Source organism: Hyperolius riggenbachi, chromosome 1, assembly GCF_040937935.1.
Source record: "Hyperolius riggenbachi isolate aHypRig1 chromosome 1, aHypRig1.pri, whole genome shotgun sequence".
NCBI classification, from domain to species: domain Eukaryota; kingdom Metazoa; phylum Chordata; class Amphibia; order Anura; family Hyperoliidae; genus Hyperolius; species Hyperolius riggenbachi.
In genome coordinates, this window is record NC_090646.1 from 140,218,159 (window position 1) to 140,236,508 (window position 18,350).

General features: G+C 45.6%; 1 protein-coding gene across 5 annotated transcripts in view; it reads left to right on the plus strand.

The window, feature by feature from the left end:
* The window catches only part of SLC7A2 (solute carrier family 7 member 2), a 172,833-nt gene that overhangs the window by 65,601 nt on the left and 88,882 nt on the right, over window positions 1-18,350 (plus strand). Inside the window, exon 1 of one of the 5 annotated variants that reach the window (XM_068278634.1) lies at window positions 10,416-10,526. The exons of the other annotated variants lie outside the window; for them this stretch is intronic. The gene's annotated coding sequence lies outside the window, so the exon portion shown is untranslated. Of the gene's footprint in view, window positions 1-10,415; window positions 10,527-18,350 lie in introns of those variants that run through there. 5 annotated transcript variants of the gene reach the window in all.

Sequence of the window (18,350 nt, forward strand, 5' to 3'; positions counted from 1 at the left end):
TGCAGTCATAAATGTAATAAAGATAAGTGGTTCAATAAACAGGGACCACGCGGCAACGCTAACCCAGCAGCAGCAGACGTGATGGAACAGGAGCAGGCGCAGGAGGAGAAGGCCACGCTTTGTGAGACACAACAACCCAGGCCTTGCATGAGGGCAAGAAGCGTGCGGATAGCATGCTTTGTACCGCCATGCAGTCATAAATGTAATAAAGATAAGTGGTTCAATAAACAGGGACCACGCGGCAACGCTAACCCAGCAGCAGCAGACGTGATGGAACAGGAGCAGGCGCAGGAGGAGAAGGCCACGCTTTGTGAGACACAACAACCCAGGCCTTGCATGTGGACAAAAAGCGGATATAGCAGCAATGCTTTTTGCCGCCATGCAGTCATAAATGTAATACAGATGAGAGGTTCAATAAACAGGGCCCGGAAACGCAACACCATCCCAGATGTTCATTGGTCATGTTACTTGGTTGGGGTCCTGGAGTGTTGCGTAGTCATTTCCAATCCAGGATTGATTCATTTTAATTTGAGTCAGACGGTCTGCATTTTCTGTAGAGAGGCGGATACGCCGATCTGTGACGATGCCTCCGGCAGCACTGAAACAGCGTTCCGACATAACGCTGGCTGCCGGGCAAGCCAGCACCTCTATTGCGTACATTGCCAGTTCGTGCCAGGTGTCTAGCTTCGATACCCAATAGTTGAAGGGTGCAGATGGATGGTTCGACACAGCTACGCCATCTGACATGTAGTCCTTGACCATCTTCTCCAGGCGATCGGTGTTGGAGGTGGATCTGCACGCTTGCTGTTCAGTGGGCTGCGGCTGCATGGGTGTCAGAAAATTTTCCCACTCCAAGGACACTGCCGATACCATTCCCTTTTGGGTACTAGCTGCGGCTTGCGTTGTTTGCTGCCCTCCTGGTCGTCCTGGGTTTGCGGAAGTCAGTCTGTCTGCGTACAACTGGCTAGAGGAGGGGGAGGATGTCAATCTCCTCTCTAAAGTCTCCACAAGGGCCTGCTGGTATTCTTCCATTTTGACCTGTCTGACTCTTTCTTCAAGCAGTTTTGGAACATTGTGTTTGTACCGTGGATCCAGAAGGGTATAAACCCAGTAATTGGTGTTGTCCAGAATGCGCACAATGCGTGGGTCACGTTCAATGCAGTCTAGCATGAATTGAGCCATGTGTGCCAGAGTCCTACCAGAATCCTCATCATCCTCTTGTGAGCGTTGTGATAGTTGTTGTGATGCATCATAGTCGTCACCTTCCTCCTGGTCTGCTTCTGCTGACCATTCGCGTTGAATTGTGGAAGTCCAACGTGCACCGCTCTGGCCCTCGTCAGTGGTGGCATGAAATTCCTGCTCCAACTCCAGCTGTTCCTCCTCCTCTTCTTCGTCATAGCTGCTGGGGCCAGCGTTCCCTGAGGCGGATGGCCTGATGTTGGTACCATCACGCTGATCGTTTTCTCCTTCAGATTCCCCCAGTTGCATCATGACAGCTGTTTCCTTGATTTTTAACATCGACCTCTTCAGTAAACACAGCAGTGGTATGGTAATGCTGACTGAAGAGTTGTCACTGCTCACAAGCAACGTGGATTGCTCAAAATTTTGGAGGACTTGGCAGAGGTCCAACATGTTGGCCCAATCGGATCCACAGAAGCTTGGCAGCTGGCCGGATGCGCCTCGGTACTGCGCCGTCATGTACTGGACCACTGCACTCTTCTGCTCGCAAAAGCGGGCTAGCATGTGCAGCGTAGAATTCCAGCGCGTAGGGACATCACACAGCAAGCGATGGTGGGGGAGATTGAAGCGCTCCTGCATCTTGGCGAGTGCCCCCGAAGCAGTACTGGAATTTCTACAATGTTTGGACACTCGACGCACCTTCAACAGCAGATCGGGCACGCCTGGGTATGTCCTCAGGAACCGCTGAACTACTAGGTTCATCACGTGCGCCAGGCAAGGGATGTGTGTCAGCTTAGCCAACCTTAAAGCGCGAATGAGATTACTCCCATTATCACACACAACCATGCCCGGTTTCAGGTCCAGCGGTGCCAGCCACAAATCCGTCTGTTCCTTTATTCCCCTCCAAATTTCCTCCCCTGTGTGCTGCTTATCCCCAAGGCAGATTAGCTTCAGCAACGCTTGCTGACGCATGCCAACAGCTGTGCTGCACTGCTTCCACGATCCTACTGCTGCTGGGTTAGCGTTTCCGGATGAGGTACAGCTTTGAGATGCGTTGGAGGAGAAGGAGTCAGAGAGGTAGGTGCTGCTGTTGTTATCCAGTGGGAGGGACGGCGGTGCAGCTGTTTGTGGCGTGGGCAACACCCGTGCCGTAGCAGGTGAGGAATCGCTGCCAGGCTCCACAAGGTTCACCCAGTGCGCGGTAAGGGAGATGTATCGACCCTGGCCGAACGCACTCGTCCAGGTGTCAGTGGTGAGGTGAACCTTGCAGGCAACGGCATTCTTCAAGCTTCGGGTTATTTTGCTGACCACGTGCTCATGCAACTCAGGCACTGCAGAGCGTGCAAAGTGGTAGCGGCTGGGAACCACGTAACGTGGGATGGCCACTGACATCATGCCCTTGAAGCTGTTTGTCTCCACCAATCGATATGGCAGCATTTCGCAGGCCAGAAGCTTGGCTATGCTGGCTGTTACTGCCACGGCCCGGGGGTCATTTGCTGGCAATTTCCTCTTGCGCTCAAACATCTCCGACACAGACAACTGAACCGTAGCGCTGCACACGGAAGGGCTGTTGGTTGTTGTGTTTGATGAACACTGGGAGACCTCAAGAGCACTACTCCGGAAAGTGACAGTGTCAGCGTCGTCTGATGTTTGTGAATGTTGTGAACCACGCAATGGCTGGGCTACTGCTGCTGCTGAGGCGGGTCTGGTGAACCCAAGGGAGGCAGTGTTGTTTCTGGTACCCTGTCCTGACGCGTTTGCCCAAAGAGTGGGATGTTTGGATAGCATGTGACGGCTCATGCTGGTGGTGGAGAGGTTGTTAATATTTTTCCCCCTGCTCAGGCGGGTCTTGCACACCTTGCAAATCGCCATGGTAACATCCTCAGTGCAGTCTTCAAAGAAAGCCCAGACTTTGGAGCACCTGCCTCCTTGCTGGCGATTTCTGTTTGCTCCTCTTTTGCCTCTCACTTGAACTTCCACGCTTGTGGTGCCTGAAATTGCGCGCCGCCTACCTTGTGGCACAAGGCGAACTCGTGCAGCAGTGTGTTCTTCAACAGACTCATCTGTGCTGCTGCTACGACGGCGATGTTCTCGTTCACAAACAAAATCTGGGTCTCTGTCCACATTGTCCATACCCTCCTCTTCCATCTCCTCAAACTCGTCATATGTCATTGTGGGCCACCGCCGTGGAGTAGAGCTCCCCACAACAACCTCTGCGCAGCACACTCCAACGTCGTCTTCCAGATCTTGTCGGCCGACCTCCTGCAATTGCAACCCCTCCTGCCCAAATTGCTCTGGGATTTGGGTTTCCGAGTCCTCTTCGGACTCGCCTTGTATTTCAGTGCGCGGTGCATTTCCCACAGTTAACGGTTGTGAATCCAGGCACAACATTTCTGGCTGTTCCTCCATTGACCTTTGAAAGGTGGAAGTTTGTTGGGCTGGGAATAGCTCCTGCGAATACCCCATTGTGTCCTGAGGTAATTCATCGGACTGGTTATCTGGCAGTTGTGTGCGTGGTGTCGCTGCCGGTTGTGTCAGCTTTGTGCCCACTGGCTCCTTGTAACTGGCTGAGGACTCGGACCTCGTGCGTGATGTGCTGGTGCTGCTTAACCCACTGCTGGACGCTTGAGAGGTCATCCAAGTAATTATCTGGTCCTGTTCTTTTGGATTTGTGAGGGTTGTTGTCCTGGACAACATGGGCGGTATTGAGTGGGTTTTCTTGGGTGCTCCCCTGTGGCCTGTACGTGAACCGTCAGGGGAAACACCTCTTCCCTTGCCCCTCCCTCTTTCACCGGATTTCTTCCTCATTTCACTTATCCTTACAGTACACGCTGACTGGCAGCAGTACAGTGGCAGTACAGAAATGCTATACAGTACCACTATTCCCAGCAGCGACACAGAGCACAATGCTATACAGTGACGGGTGAGCGGTGTACCACTATTCCCAGCAGACACAGAACAGTACACAGAATGCTATATAGTGTGGCTGAACGAGCGGTGTACCACTGTTCCCAGCAGACACAGAACAGTACACAGAATGCTATATAGTGTGGCTGAACGAGCGGTGTACCACTGTTCCCAGCAGACACAGAACAGTACACAGAATGCTATATAGTGTGGCTGAACGAGCGGTGTATTACTGTTCCCAGCAGACACAGAACAGTACACAGAATGCTATATAGTGTGGCTGAACGAGCGGTGTACTACTGTTCCCAGCAGACACAGAACAGTACACAGAATGCTATATAGTGTGGCTGAACGAGCGGTGTACTACTGTTCCCAGCAGACACAGAACAGTACACAGAATGCTATATAGTGTGGCTGAACGAGCGGTGTACTACTGTTCCCAGCAGACACAGAACAGTACACAGAATGCTATATAGTGTGGCTGAACGAGCGGTGTACTACTGTTCCCAGCAGACACAGAACAGTACACAGAATGCTATATAGTGTGGCTGAACGAGCGGTGTACTACTGTTCCCAGCAGACACAGAACAGTACACAGAATGCTATATAGTGTGGCTGAACGAGCGGTGTACTACTGTTCCCAGCAGACACAGAACAGTACACAGAATGCTATATAGTGTGGCTGAACGAGCGGTGTACTACTGTTCCCAGCAGACACAGAACAGTACACAGAATGCTATATAGTGTGGCTGAACGAGCGGTGTACTACTGTTCCCAGCAGACACAGAACAGTACACAGAATGCTATATAGTGTGGCTGAACGAGCGGTGTACTACTGTTCCCAGCAGACACAGAACAGTACACAGAATGCTATATAGTGTGGCTGAACGAGCGGTGTACTACTGTTCCCAGCAGACACAGAACAGTACACAGAATGCTATATAGTGTGGCTGAACGAGCGGTGTACTACTGTTCCCAGCAGACACAGAACAGTACACAGAATGCTATATAGTGTGGCTGAACGAGCGGTGTACTACTGTTCCCAGCAGACACAGAACAGTACACAGAATGCTATATAGTGTGGCTGAACGAGCGGTGTACTACTGTTCCCAGCAGACACAGAACAGTACACAGAATGCTATATAGTGTGGCTGAACGAGCGGTGTACTACTGTTCCCAGCAGACACAGAACAGTACACAGAATGCTATATAGTGTGGCTGAACGAGCGGTGTACTACTGTTCCCAGCAGACACAGAACAGTACACAGAATGCTATATAGTGTGGCTGAACGAGCGGTGTACTACTGTTCCCAGCAGACACAGAACAGTACACAGAATGCTATATAGTGTGGCTGAACGAGCGGTGTACTACTGTTCCCAGCAGACACAGAACAGTACACAGAATGCTATATAGTGTGGCTGAACGAGCGGTGTACTACTGTTCCCAGCAGACACAGAACAGTACACAGAATGCTATATAGTGTGGCTGAACGAGCGGTGTACTACTGTTCCCAGCAGACACAGAACAGTACACAGAATGCTATATAGTGTGGCTGAACGAGCGGTGTACTACTGTTCCCAGCAGCGACACACAATGACTGGGGGGGACCCTGGCTAGCGTGGCTGGAGCGCGAACTACCCTGCCTGCCTACCCAAAGCTAAACCCACAGACAAATGGCGGAGATATGACGTGGTTCGGGTATTTATTTACCCGAACCACGTGACAGTTCGGCCAATCAGAGCGCGTTCGGGTCCGAACCACGTGACCCGTTCGGCCAATCACAGCGCTAGCCGAACGTTCGGGGAACGTTCGGCCATGCGCTCTTAGTTCGGCCATATGGCCGAACGGTTTGGCCGAGCACCGTCAGGTGTTCGGCCGAACTCGAACATCACCCGAACAGGGTGATGTTCTGCAGAACCCGAACAGTGGCGAACACTGTTCGCCCAACACTAGCAGTAACCTCATGTGCACCGTCTGGGTGACATAGTAGTGGTGACTCCTATGCTGGAGGAGTCACTCCCACAGAAGGGTTAGAAACCCTTTATACTGTAGTGAACTCCAAGGGACCTGGTAAATTCGTTTCCTATATCAGAATTTTAATATATTAGGATTGGACAAACATTGGTATTTATACAGGCGCATTGGTTGAGAAATGGGGACTGAGTTTACTATAGTTAGAGGTTTACTATATCCGATTTTACTACAACAAGATTATTATTATTATTATTATTTATTGTATTTATAAAGCGCCAACATAGTACGCAGCGCTGGACAATAAATATATACAATGATACAAGGATGACATACATAGGGTTATACACATAGAGCAAAGTTATACATGCAAATTGTACAAAATACATGATCATGCAATATGGGCTGGTTAGGTAGGCCCAGTAATACAAGTACAGGCTGTCATAGGACAGGAGCACATGATCCTGTAGATTACACTAGGGAGTGGAGAACCCTGCCAGAGGCTTACAATCTAAAGAGAGGGGGGGGGGGGGGGGGAAACACTAGGTGGGGCTGTTAAATATTCCTTAGAGAGTTACTGTGTGGTAGGAGGTGGGTAGGCCATCATAAAGAGGTGGGTTTTGAGGGCTTGCTTGAATGTGTTGAAAGAGGGAGCAAGTCTGATGGGTGGTGGAAGGGCATTCCAGAGGGTGGGGGCAGCTCTTAAGAAATCCTGCAGGCGGGCATGGGAGTGTGAAATGCGTGGGGTGGTGAGGCGAAGGTCATTGGAGGAAAGGAGGGGGCGACCTGGTGTATACTTGTGAACAAGCTCCGAGATGTAGGTAGGGCAGGTTTTGTGCACAGATTTATACGCCAGGCATAGAATCTTGAAACCTATCCTGAAACGGATAGGCAGCCAGTGCAGGGATTCACAAAGGGGAGAAGTGGATGCAGAGCGGTGCGAAGAATGGATGAGTCTTGCAGCCGCGTTCATCACTGAATGAAGGGGGGCAGTGCGTTTCAGGGAGAGGCCAGAAAGGAGGGAGTTACAGTAATCCAGTAATCAAAGCGGGAGATGATGAGGGCATGGATGAGCAGTTTGGTCGTGTCCGGGGTTAAGAAGGGGCGGATCTTGGAGATATTACGGAGGTGGAAATTGCAGGCTCAGGTGATGTTTTGGATGTGTGGAATGAAGGAGAGGTCAGAGTCCAAGGTGACACCTAGACAGCGGGCCTGGGAGGTAGGGAGAATGGTTGTGTTGTTGATTGTGAGGTGGAAATCTGGGAGGGGTGCAGCAGCATGGGGTGGAAAGATCAGGAGCTCAGTTTTGTCTAGGTTAAGCTTTAGGAACCTAGCTGACATCCAGGAGGAAATTGCTGAGAGACACGAGGAGACCTTGTTTATGGTGGTGGGTGAGAGATCGGGGGTATGGAGGTAAATCTGAGTGTTATCTGCATAAAGGTGGTAATTGAAGCCCAGGGAGGAGATAAGCTTGCCAATTGAGGAAGTGTATATGGACAAAAGAAGGGGGCCTAGAACAGAGCCGTGGGGGGCCCCAACTGAGAAGGGGGCAAGGGTTGAGGAGGAGCCATTGAAGAAAGTGGTGAAGGAGCGATTGGATAGGTAGGAGGAGATCCAGGCCAAGGCAAGACCATGGATGCCCATGGACTGTAGTGATTGGAGGAGGAGGGAGTGGTCAACAGTGTCAAATGCTGCAGAGAGGTCGAGGAGGAGCAGGATGGAATAACAGCCTTTGGCCCTGGCAAGGGTAAGGTCGTTGACCACCTTGGCGAGGGCTGTTTCAGTTGAGTGTGCAGGTCGGAATCCAGACTGTAGGGAGTCAAGTAGGGTATTAGTGTTGATGTATTGGGTAATGCGTTGGTGGACTAGGCGTTCGAGGAGTTTAGAAGCATAGGGAAGGAGGGAGATTGGGCGGTAGTTTGAGGGTAGGGATGAGTCGAGTGAGGGTTTTTTCAACAGGGGAAGTACAGTGGCCTGTTTGAATGCTTTGGGGAAGATGCCTGTGGAAAGGGAGAGATTGAACAAGGAGGTGAGGACTGGGGCCAGGTCAGGGAAGTGGGGACAAAGAGTATTCGCGGGTACCGGATCACAGGGAGAGGATGTGGGGGGGGAAGCCACTAGCAGCAGGCTGACTTCATCAATGGTGGCAGGAGCAAAAGAGGCGAGGGGTGGATGAGACAGGGGAGCAGCTGGGAGGGAAGGCAAGGGGACATCCTGAGAGGCGTTGGGAAGGGAGGGATGGAGGAGGGAAATTTCATTGCGTATTGTTGCAATTTTAGTGGTGAAGTGGTTGGCAAAGTCGTTGGCTGAGAGGGAGGAGCTGGGAGGGGCAGGAATGGGGTTGAGGAGGGAATTGAAGGTAGCAAAAAGCTGTCGAGGGTTGGAAGCTTGGGTTCCAATCAGTGCTGCAAAGTACCTTTGTTTAGCCTCAGAGAGGGCAGTGTGATGGATAGCACTCTCGCCTTGCAGTGCTGGGTCCATATGTCTGTGTGGGTTTCGCCCAGGCACTCTGGTTTCCTCCCTCAGCCCAAACACTTACAGATAAGTAAATTTGCTTTCCCCTACATTGGTCCTAGACTACAATGGACATATAACTATGGTATTGATTAGAGTGTGAGCTCTGAAGGACTGTAATGCTGGTAATACATAGATTCTGAGTCATTTAGATGGCTCGATAGATCATTTCCGACACGTCCGATCTCCCTCCTGATCGTTTTGCCGCTCGATTCTGCATTAAGGACAATGGAAAAAGATAAGAAAAACGAGCAGAGGATAAGAGAATCGCCTGCAGAATCAAGTGGGGAATCGATCGAGCGGGAGAATCGAGCGGCAAAATCGAGCCATGTATGCCCAGCATCAGAGGCAAGTTTATATACCCTGTACAACACACACACACGCACGCACGCACGCACGCACGCACGCACGCACACACACACACACACACACACACACACACACACACACACACAGAAACATAGACACTAGACATTACCTTACGCATCAGTTGTCATTTCAGCTATAACTGACAACAATTGATACATTTAAGTTCTGACAAAATCTTTTCAGAACTGGAAGGGATAGTTGTTAGAAGAAAATGGTGATCTTCTGAGAGGAACTGACGGCGAGGTAAGCAGACGTGACTAGAAATTACTGGGCCCCCTGCAAAACTTTGGATGCCCCCCCATCCCCGCCCCTGTGCTTTCTGCACAGAAGAAACTGAGAACCAAAGTTAATCAATTGGCTAGTGCACACTTGAATGTGTTTTCCCTATGCAGATAAAACAGACAGCAGTGAAGAATTACACGCATTTTCTCTATCAATTACATTAGCTTCTGTGATAAAACGTGCATGTTTTCACACGTACACACATGGTGTGCAGAAAACGCATTCAGAAAACTGACAGACGAGAGTGCTCCGAGCCTCAGCTTATTACACTTACTCTGTCCATCTCTGATGGAGCAGAACTGGCTCTGCAGACTTCTCCAGCATCACTAGTATCACAAGTACATCACAAGTATACAGCTCTTAGGGAGGGGTAGAGAGGTTGGGGGCTGGGTACACAAGAGCCTGCTGCACACTGAATAGGGACTGTCTACAAATCTTTGTCTGCAAAGCTTTGTATGATTCCTTATCAGTGGCTGAGTAGATGCAGTCATTAAAACAATTGTCCAGAAAACAGAAAGTTTTTTTCTCTCCGTGCCCTTAATGTCAGTCTCTCAGGACAGGGAGAAGAACCCTCTCCCAGTGATAGGCTATAAGGCCCATACACACGTCGGAATTTCGTGAACGACGGGTCATTTGAATGTCCCGTCGTTCAGTCGTTCGCCCGCTAAATCGGGCGTGTGTACAGACTGTCGTTCGTGTGATAAGACTGAGTTTGAGCGATCCGGGCGGATCACTCAAACTCAGTCTTATCACGCGAACGACAGTCTGTACACACGCCCGATTTAGTGGGTGAACGACGGGACGTTCAAACGACCCGGCGTTCACGAAAATCCGACGTGTGTATGGGCCTTAAGTGTGGAATGGAAAGGCTTTATAGAGAGACGAGCGAGGTACACCTGTCCTCTCCTGGCTGCGATCCAGTTCAAGAGGTCTATAAAAGAATGTTTGGACAGTGTAAATGTGTGTTTGAATAGATAAGACAGTATATACAGTAAATCCATAACGCACTATTCACGCAGTGTGAAGCGGAAGTCCACTTATTTGAAATAACGCACAATGCAGTGCAGTATTGGTTTGCAAGCTATCCTCAGGGAAGCTCCCATTGGACAGTGCAGGGCTGAGCTTTTCTTAGTTGTCATAGTGAGACACATCCTACTGCACATGGGTTATACAGCCCAGAGGCAGAGCACAGGACCTCACTAGTCTGTTCACAACGCCGGGGTAGGATTTCTGCATCTTCATCTGTTCCTTTTACTGCAACTACTGAATCTTCCATAGGAAAGAAGACTCTATAGCTATTTAGGTGAGTGTTATTACACATTGACTCAGCATGAATAACAATCAGAAATGACTTCTGCCAACTAGCTTAACAATTTACTATTTCTAAACTAGTTCTGGATTCAACATTTAGAATGAATAATGACAAGTACTAATAACGTAAAATAATAAAATAACATAAAGCTTGCATTGGTAAAGCCAAGATTATGAGAACATTGTACTACTTTCCCCAAGAGCATACTGCAGCTGTATAGGAACGTGATCTTGGTGAAGAAGGTTGGAGGAAGAAGAGGTTTATCATATACAGTATATCTAACACATATAGAACTGATGCTTTTTAATATCTTCTCTTCTGCTCGGTTGAAGCTGCACTGGATGTACATTAGAAGCATTAGGCAGATTTTGTTTGCCTTTACCATATGGCCAACCTGTCATGTCCACCAGCCACTCTGCATTGTAGTTCTGTGGCAACAGGTGATACAATAGCATCTTTAATACAGGTCAATGCATGAAATATAACCGCAGTGGAAGCATAGACAATGCATAGAGAAACTGATGCTATAGAAAGTACAAGAATCTGTAATAACCATTCAGATTTCTTCTCTCATTGGAACTGAGTCTGACTAGATAAGATGTGTTATTGGGGGTTACATTTAGCACCCTTTACCTAATTAAACTAGTCTGTGGGCCATATGCAATTAACTTTTTCTCCTGAGTTTTCTCCTGGATGATATTTTCAAACTAGTCTTAGCTTTTAAGCCACCAGCAAGCAAGAAAATACTTAAAATATTTTGATAATACTTTTCCATCTACTGTTTGATACTTTTTCAATTGCAAAGTGCTGAAAAGTTACTTTAAATAGAAGATGAAAAATTATCTCCTAGGAGAAAACTGAGGAGAAATATTTCATTGCATCTGGGCCTGTATGTTTTACTATGCTCTTTTGTTAATGTATACACGTTAGTGATGTATGCCCAGTCTTATCCCTGCTCATTCTTTTCTTATCCTATCCTTCTTTCTTTCTCTCCAGTGAAATTATAGCATACTATAGGCCCGATCCAATTCACCTTTTCTCCTAAGTGATATTTTCACATCTTATCTTAATATTCCACCAGCAAGCAATAAAATACTCTAATATACTAATAATTTTGATGGTACTTCTTCACTTTCTTTTTGGTACTTTTTCATTTGCAGAGTGCTGAAAATTTATTTTAAAATAGAAATGAAAAATGATCTCCTAGGAGAAAACTTGAGAGAAAAAGTAAAATGGATTGGGCTGTTTGTCTGGTATGCAAGCACAATGGTGGTAACCGGTTAGGGATGTGTTAGATCTTATGTACTAATAAAATACCCCTACTGATATGCCTTCATTATTAATGATGAATATAGTGGTGGCTCTGTAGAATAGACATAGTCTATAAGCATAATAAATAACAAATGCCGACATAATAAAGTACAAATGCCGACAATACAGAACTGAACATTGTGGACAGGTGATGCACTAGTGGACACGTGCAGTGAAGGTACGCCATGTTCACTTTAAACAGCCAGTCAGGTGCAGTGATTTTCTTACGCTTCAAATACTACTCCCACATCCCACCTCTTCCCACATCTTTTCTCTTGAATTATCCCATTTTCACCTTAAATATAAGGTCAGCCAATTCATGAGGCAAACAGATAATGGCCCTTATTCAATTAACTTTTCTAATGAGTTTCTCCCAGTAAATTTTTCATCTGGGATGGTAGATAACTTAAAGGAGTACTGTAGGAGGTAGGGGTAAAAGAGTTGAACTTTCCAGGGGCTTCTAATGATCCCCCACAGACATCCTGTGCTCGTGCAGCCAGTCACCAATGCTCCGGTCCCCGCCGCCGGTTCACTTCCAGAGTATGAGCCTGCACAGCACGCTCCCAGTGACGTCAGTGGGAGCTAGAACGTGGCCGTGCAGGCGCAGTGGGTTTGCGAGTGCGACTAGAAAGTCGCAAATTCTGGAAGTGAACCTGCGACGGGTACCACTACCAGAGCATCGGTGACTGACTGCACAGGACGTCTGCGGGGGACCATTAGGAGCTCCAGTTAAGTTCAACTTTTTTTCCCCCTAGCCCCCTACAGTACTATTTTAATAACTTTTCAGTACTTGGCTATTGAAAAAGTACTAAAAGGTAGGTAATGAAGTACTCTCATAAGTATTTTCTTGCTTGCTGGGAAATAAAAGCTATTTTATTGGTAGGCTGTGAAACCATCTCTTGGGAGAAAACTCAGGAGAAATGACAATTGCACAGGGGCCAAGAAGAGATAAATTATGGGTTAAGACAGATAAGGGGAGATAGATCATGAGATAAGACCGATAAGAAGAAACGACTACCGGTAATGTGTTAAGACATATAATGAAAGATTAATCATGAGTTAAAATAGATAATCAATTCAGTTAACTTTTTTTTCCTGCATTTTCTACTAGGGGATCATTTTTCAACTTGATTTCAAAATAAAATTATAAAAAAATAATTTTATTTTACTGTTAAGATATATATATAAAAGCATCTCCTGTGAGAAACCTCAGGAGAAAAATTAATTGCACCAGATTGATAATGTACAAGTAATACCGTAGTTACTATTCAAGCATTTCAATGTTTGAACATTTAGAGAGCAGTAATATCCATTTATACCGGTTACCAACATATACTGGTGATAAATTGTAATATGTCTATGAATGAAATCCATTTAGGAGGTGCATATTTAGATGATAAGCGTTGGTATATTGGTTGAGCTTAGTATGACTTTTTTAACCTATGTAAATATGTACAATATGTATGTTAAAAACAATAGTATACAACAAACCTTTTCTGGGAAGAGTTAATGAATGAAATGAGAGAGTTCAGTCATCTTTTAGATAAGTCCTTTCATCCCACATAGAGGTAAGGGTCAAGTTTAGTTTGTTTAAATGGCGTCTTGTACTTTTTCCTTTTTTTTTTTTTACTTTCATAATAATCCAGGTAAATTTTTAACTAGAATGATGGCTTTTCGCTTCTCCAGAACCCATGTGACAGGGCTGACGTAGGAAGCCATATTGCTTTATTCTGTTTTTGTGCCTCTGTTATTCAGAGGACAGACAGTCTGACCGCAGCATTTGCAGTCTGTGTCTAGTGTGTTCAGCATTTTCATCGTGCAGTGGTGCATTAAGTCACTAATGGAGGGTTATTTTATAGATCCGGTCACCATATAACAACATATATTACTGCCTTGTCTTTCAAGGTCCATACTTTCTTTAAGAGAATTTCAGCTCTTCCACACCCAAGAAACGCCAGTTGTTTTCAATTATAGTTTTGAGATTATACTCCCAAAACTAAAGTTTCAGTAACTACCATATGCTGTCTGGGTATACCTAACTAGTTACATAAAAGAACATTTGAAAGCAATCCCACACATTCTCTGTGTATAAAAATGTATACTTTCACTGCAGAGAGCAGAGTAAGATAGCTGATCTCTGGCTAATGGCAAATGTAATCATTGCTGGCTGAAGCTTTCTGAGCCATGTGCCTTCACTCTGCCCCCTCCTTTTCTGCTGTAGCGACTCAGCTGTTGCCAGGGTGACGTCTGTTCTGAAAAGGAAGGGATGGAGGGGGAGAGGCAGGAGGGAGCAGAATCAAAACAGTGGAAGAGAGTTTCTTCTGCCTTTGCTGATGAGACAGAGATAAGTTATCTTGTATTGCTCTCTGCAGTGAAAGTATACATTTTTTACGCAGAGAATGTGTGGGTTTGCTTTCAAATGTTCTTTTATGTAACGAGTAGTTACTGAAATTATAGTTTGGGGAAAATAATCCCACTTTAAACACAGTGCAGTTCTGAGCAAAATAGACCAGCAGCAACAGTATCTCACGTGTCTAACATCACCACTGTGTATCACTGTCAACTTCCTGTGATGTTTCAATTGCTCTAAATACTTGAATATCAATGTGATACACTCATGATGAAGTCACACGAGCTCAGCTAATCAACTTTCTTAAGTAGATTTTATTTACTGTTCATAGGAATTTTGGATGTTCCGTATAATTTGATTCAGTAGAGAAATGTTATATTTACAGTAATTCAATCACATTTTTTCATATCAACCGAAAGTAGAAGCCTCCACTCTGGTTCCCTAGATTTGTGTCAACCAGTGGCAGCTACATGATATATATGTTGTAATGATTAAATCACGTTAACTCATGTGATGTGAGTCAAGTCATTTCAGCAAGGTGAGAGTTCCCATGAATTCTATACTACTTGTCAGATGTAACAGCTGCCGCTTACTCTTACACATCATTGGGTAATTGTAATGCTCCCAGCAGGAGACCAAAATCTTCTGTAAAAATGTGCTGAGAAAAGCAGTTTGGCCCTTATTCAATTCATTTTTCGCCTATGATTTTTCCTAGGTGATATTTTTACACCTATTCAATGACCTTTTAAGCCACCAGCAAGCAAGAAATACTCAGAATAATGTTGACAGTACTTTTTGATCTAAACAGTCAAACAAAGTCTAACAGATCCACTTAACGCGTACGTTAAAAAGGGGCGCTGGGAAAAAAGGGCGCGGGGTTTTAAACGATAAGCATGGATAACGTTTAAAAATGTATTGTACTGTATTTCGTTTAAAATTAATGTTTTATAAAGTTATAAATCATTAAATAATGTGCATTAAATCGGCAATTGTAAAAACGTTAATCTTCCGTTTAAATAGTGAAACGTATAATAAACCTAAGACCCCCCCTGTTGGTGCCTAAGTAACCCTCCCTGTACCTACCCCTAACCCCTAGACCCCCCTGTTAGTGCCTAAACCTAAGACCCCCCTGTTGGTGCCTAAACCTAAGACCCCCCTGTTGGTGCCTAAACCTAAACCCCCCCTGTTAGTGCCTAAACCTAAGACCCCCCTGTTGGTGCCTAAACCTAAGACCCCCCTGTTGGTGCATAAAACCTAAGACCCCCTGTTGGTGCCTAAACCTAAGACCCCCCTGTTGGTGCCTAAACCTAAGACCCCTGTTGGTGCCTAAACCTAAGACCCCCCTGTTGGTGCCTAAACCTAAGACCCCCCTGTTGGTGCCTAAACCTAAGACCCTCCTTAGTGCTCACTGTATTGTGTGTAGAATAATGTTTTAAAAACAGTAAGGGATAAAATATATTACAATTTACATTACGTACTGATCGCTTTGTTTTGTGAATAATAATGTTTTACAAACAGTAAGGGATAACACTTAAAATAATGTTTTATTGAAATAAGAAACGTAAATCATCACAAGCAGTTATAAAACATGAAAAATCTTCGGGCGCCGTTGGAAAACGTTATTATTCTCGGGCGCCCTTTTTTCCTGTTCGGCGCCCATTAAACGATAATTATTATAGGAGTGAATGGCGGCGCCCGATTTGTCCACTAGCCTCCTGCGCCCTTTTTTACTGTTACCCCACTTAACACCTCAGTCTGAGCTAAAACTGGCTACAAGTAGACAATAGCTGATCAGTAGGCGTAGGACCACTGTGAGCCTTGCCAGTCATTACTGCTGTCATATTGGCAGGCTCGACAATTCACTGCAAGTAGCTGATCGGTAGGACTATTAGCACTGTAACCTCTGCTAGTCATTACTGCTCACAGACTGGAGGGCTCATGAGTTCACTGCAAATAGCTGATCAGTAGGACTATTGGCACTGTAACTTCTGCTAGTCATTACTGCTCACAGACTGGAGGGCTCATGAGTTCACTGCAAATAGCTGATCAGTAGGCTTATGATCTCTGTGACCCTTGCCAGTCATTACTGTTCACAGACTGGAGAGCACATGAGTTCACTGCAAATATTAGTAGGAATATGACCACTATGACCCCAGACAGTCATTACTGCTCACACAGTGGATAGTGGCAGGTGTAAGAGTTGACTGCAAACAGTTGATTGGTAGAAATATTGCCACTGTAACCCTGATGGTCAAATTACTGCTCACCACGCACGGTGGTGGGCTAAAGAGTTGACTGTAAATAGCTGATTGGTTTGGAGTATGAGCACTATAAACCTCTGACGATCAATGCTTCTCACCACCGTGGTGGGCTAAAGAGTTGACTGTAAATAGCTTATTGGTAGGAGTATGAGCACTATAAACCTCTGACGATCAATGCTTCTCACCACCGTGGGGGGAGCTAAAGAGTTGACTGTAAGCTGCTGATGAGGCAGGAGCATGAGCACTGTGACCCTCTGAATTTCATTACTGCCCACAACATTTGAGGTTTTCTGCCATGTGGCTTGGAGTTGGGAAAACCTTTCAAACGATAAGATCTTCAAAACTGATAGCTCCGTTTTGGATGGTTACTGGTAGTTCCAGTCACTTTTCTGATAATTAATAATGTGCAGGACCCCTCCCATGACATCTTGGCTCTATTCACTTAGCAAGTGGGCTGAGTGGTCACGTACTTCATGATATATTCTCCATAGGACTATATAGAGAACACAGATTTAGCTGCACTCCACATTGCTTGGCATGTTGTCAGAGCAATTCAGCGGAAGTCAGTGCCAAGATATACTGCTGATGCTGGCAGCATGGAACCGCAGTGCTGGTAAATGACCCTGAATTTTTGCATAAAGTACTTTTTGGGGGACAGCAACACACAGCTGACACTGTGATTTTTTTTCTTTGGTTTAGGAGAAAGCATGATGTACCAATGATACATCTGCCACGTTTTGATACTTACAATGAAAAGGTTTTTTTTATTTGTTTTTTGTTTTTTATCAAATGCTGAATGCATTGGATAAAAATATACTGCAATATCATGCTGAACATCTGACATCTGTCCTATGCTTGGGCAGTGTCCAGGAGTGGCTATAGGTTACATATTGGCAGAATTCCTGCTTTGGTTGTCCTGATCTCACCCCCTGTGTCGTCAGGTATGAGCAGCCAGTTACTTTCAGGAACACGAGGGAACAGGGCACTATCTTGTCCCCGGCACATGTCTGCTTTTATGTACATATGGTAAAGGTGACGGCCGGGGCTTACTGAGTGGACCAGCACAGTAAGGACATGCAACAAATAACAATGAATAGACTGGGTCAGGAACAGATACATATAGGAACTAAATACATATATAGCAACTAAATACACAAAGTCTGACGTCTACTAATAATAACACTATTTATAACCTTAAGGGGAGACTTTATACATTAAAATATAACTTTTAATCAAATATCATTGAAATGTTTGGCTACTGATATTCCTATTTTGAAACGCTTTCAAGAAGTAGGGACACATGTTGGTATGGTTGACCCACGAATATGCATAGCAATTCAAACTGACAGGATCAGCCCCTCATTGCTTGCTAATGGTACTGATATGGTTACATATACGAAATACCCGACCACCAACCCAACATGTTTCACCCACTCAGTTGGTGGGCTTCATCAGGGGAAAAGTGCCTAGTGACAAGGTGCTGGTGCTCACTCAGTGCAATATATAGAGCTGAAAGGCTGTATGTTATTTTCTTAATTTGAAATGTATATCTAATATACTTTTTGCACTGAGCAGAGTATTAGTCTCCTCCTTAAGGTTATAAATTGTTTTATTATTAAGAACCAACCATTGGTTCCCATAGTCGTCCTTATTGATAGGAGAAGGGAAAGCTGATTGGTTGCTAGGAAAGGAGTGTTGAGTCTTAAATCCAGATTGTTCACTCATTATTCAGCCTCCCATTTTTAATGCATGTAGTAGAAAATGTGCATTGATCAACAATGCACAAAGTTTCGTGCACAGCACCTCTGTATTTTTTCAATAAATATATTTAAAATATCTGGTGGGTTGCTGCTTTCGTTTTGGCTGGGTGGCTGATTACGTCGGACCGAAGCC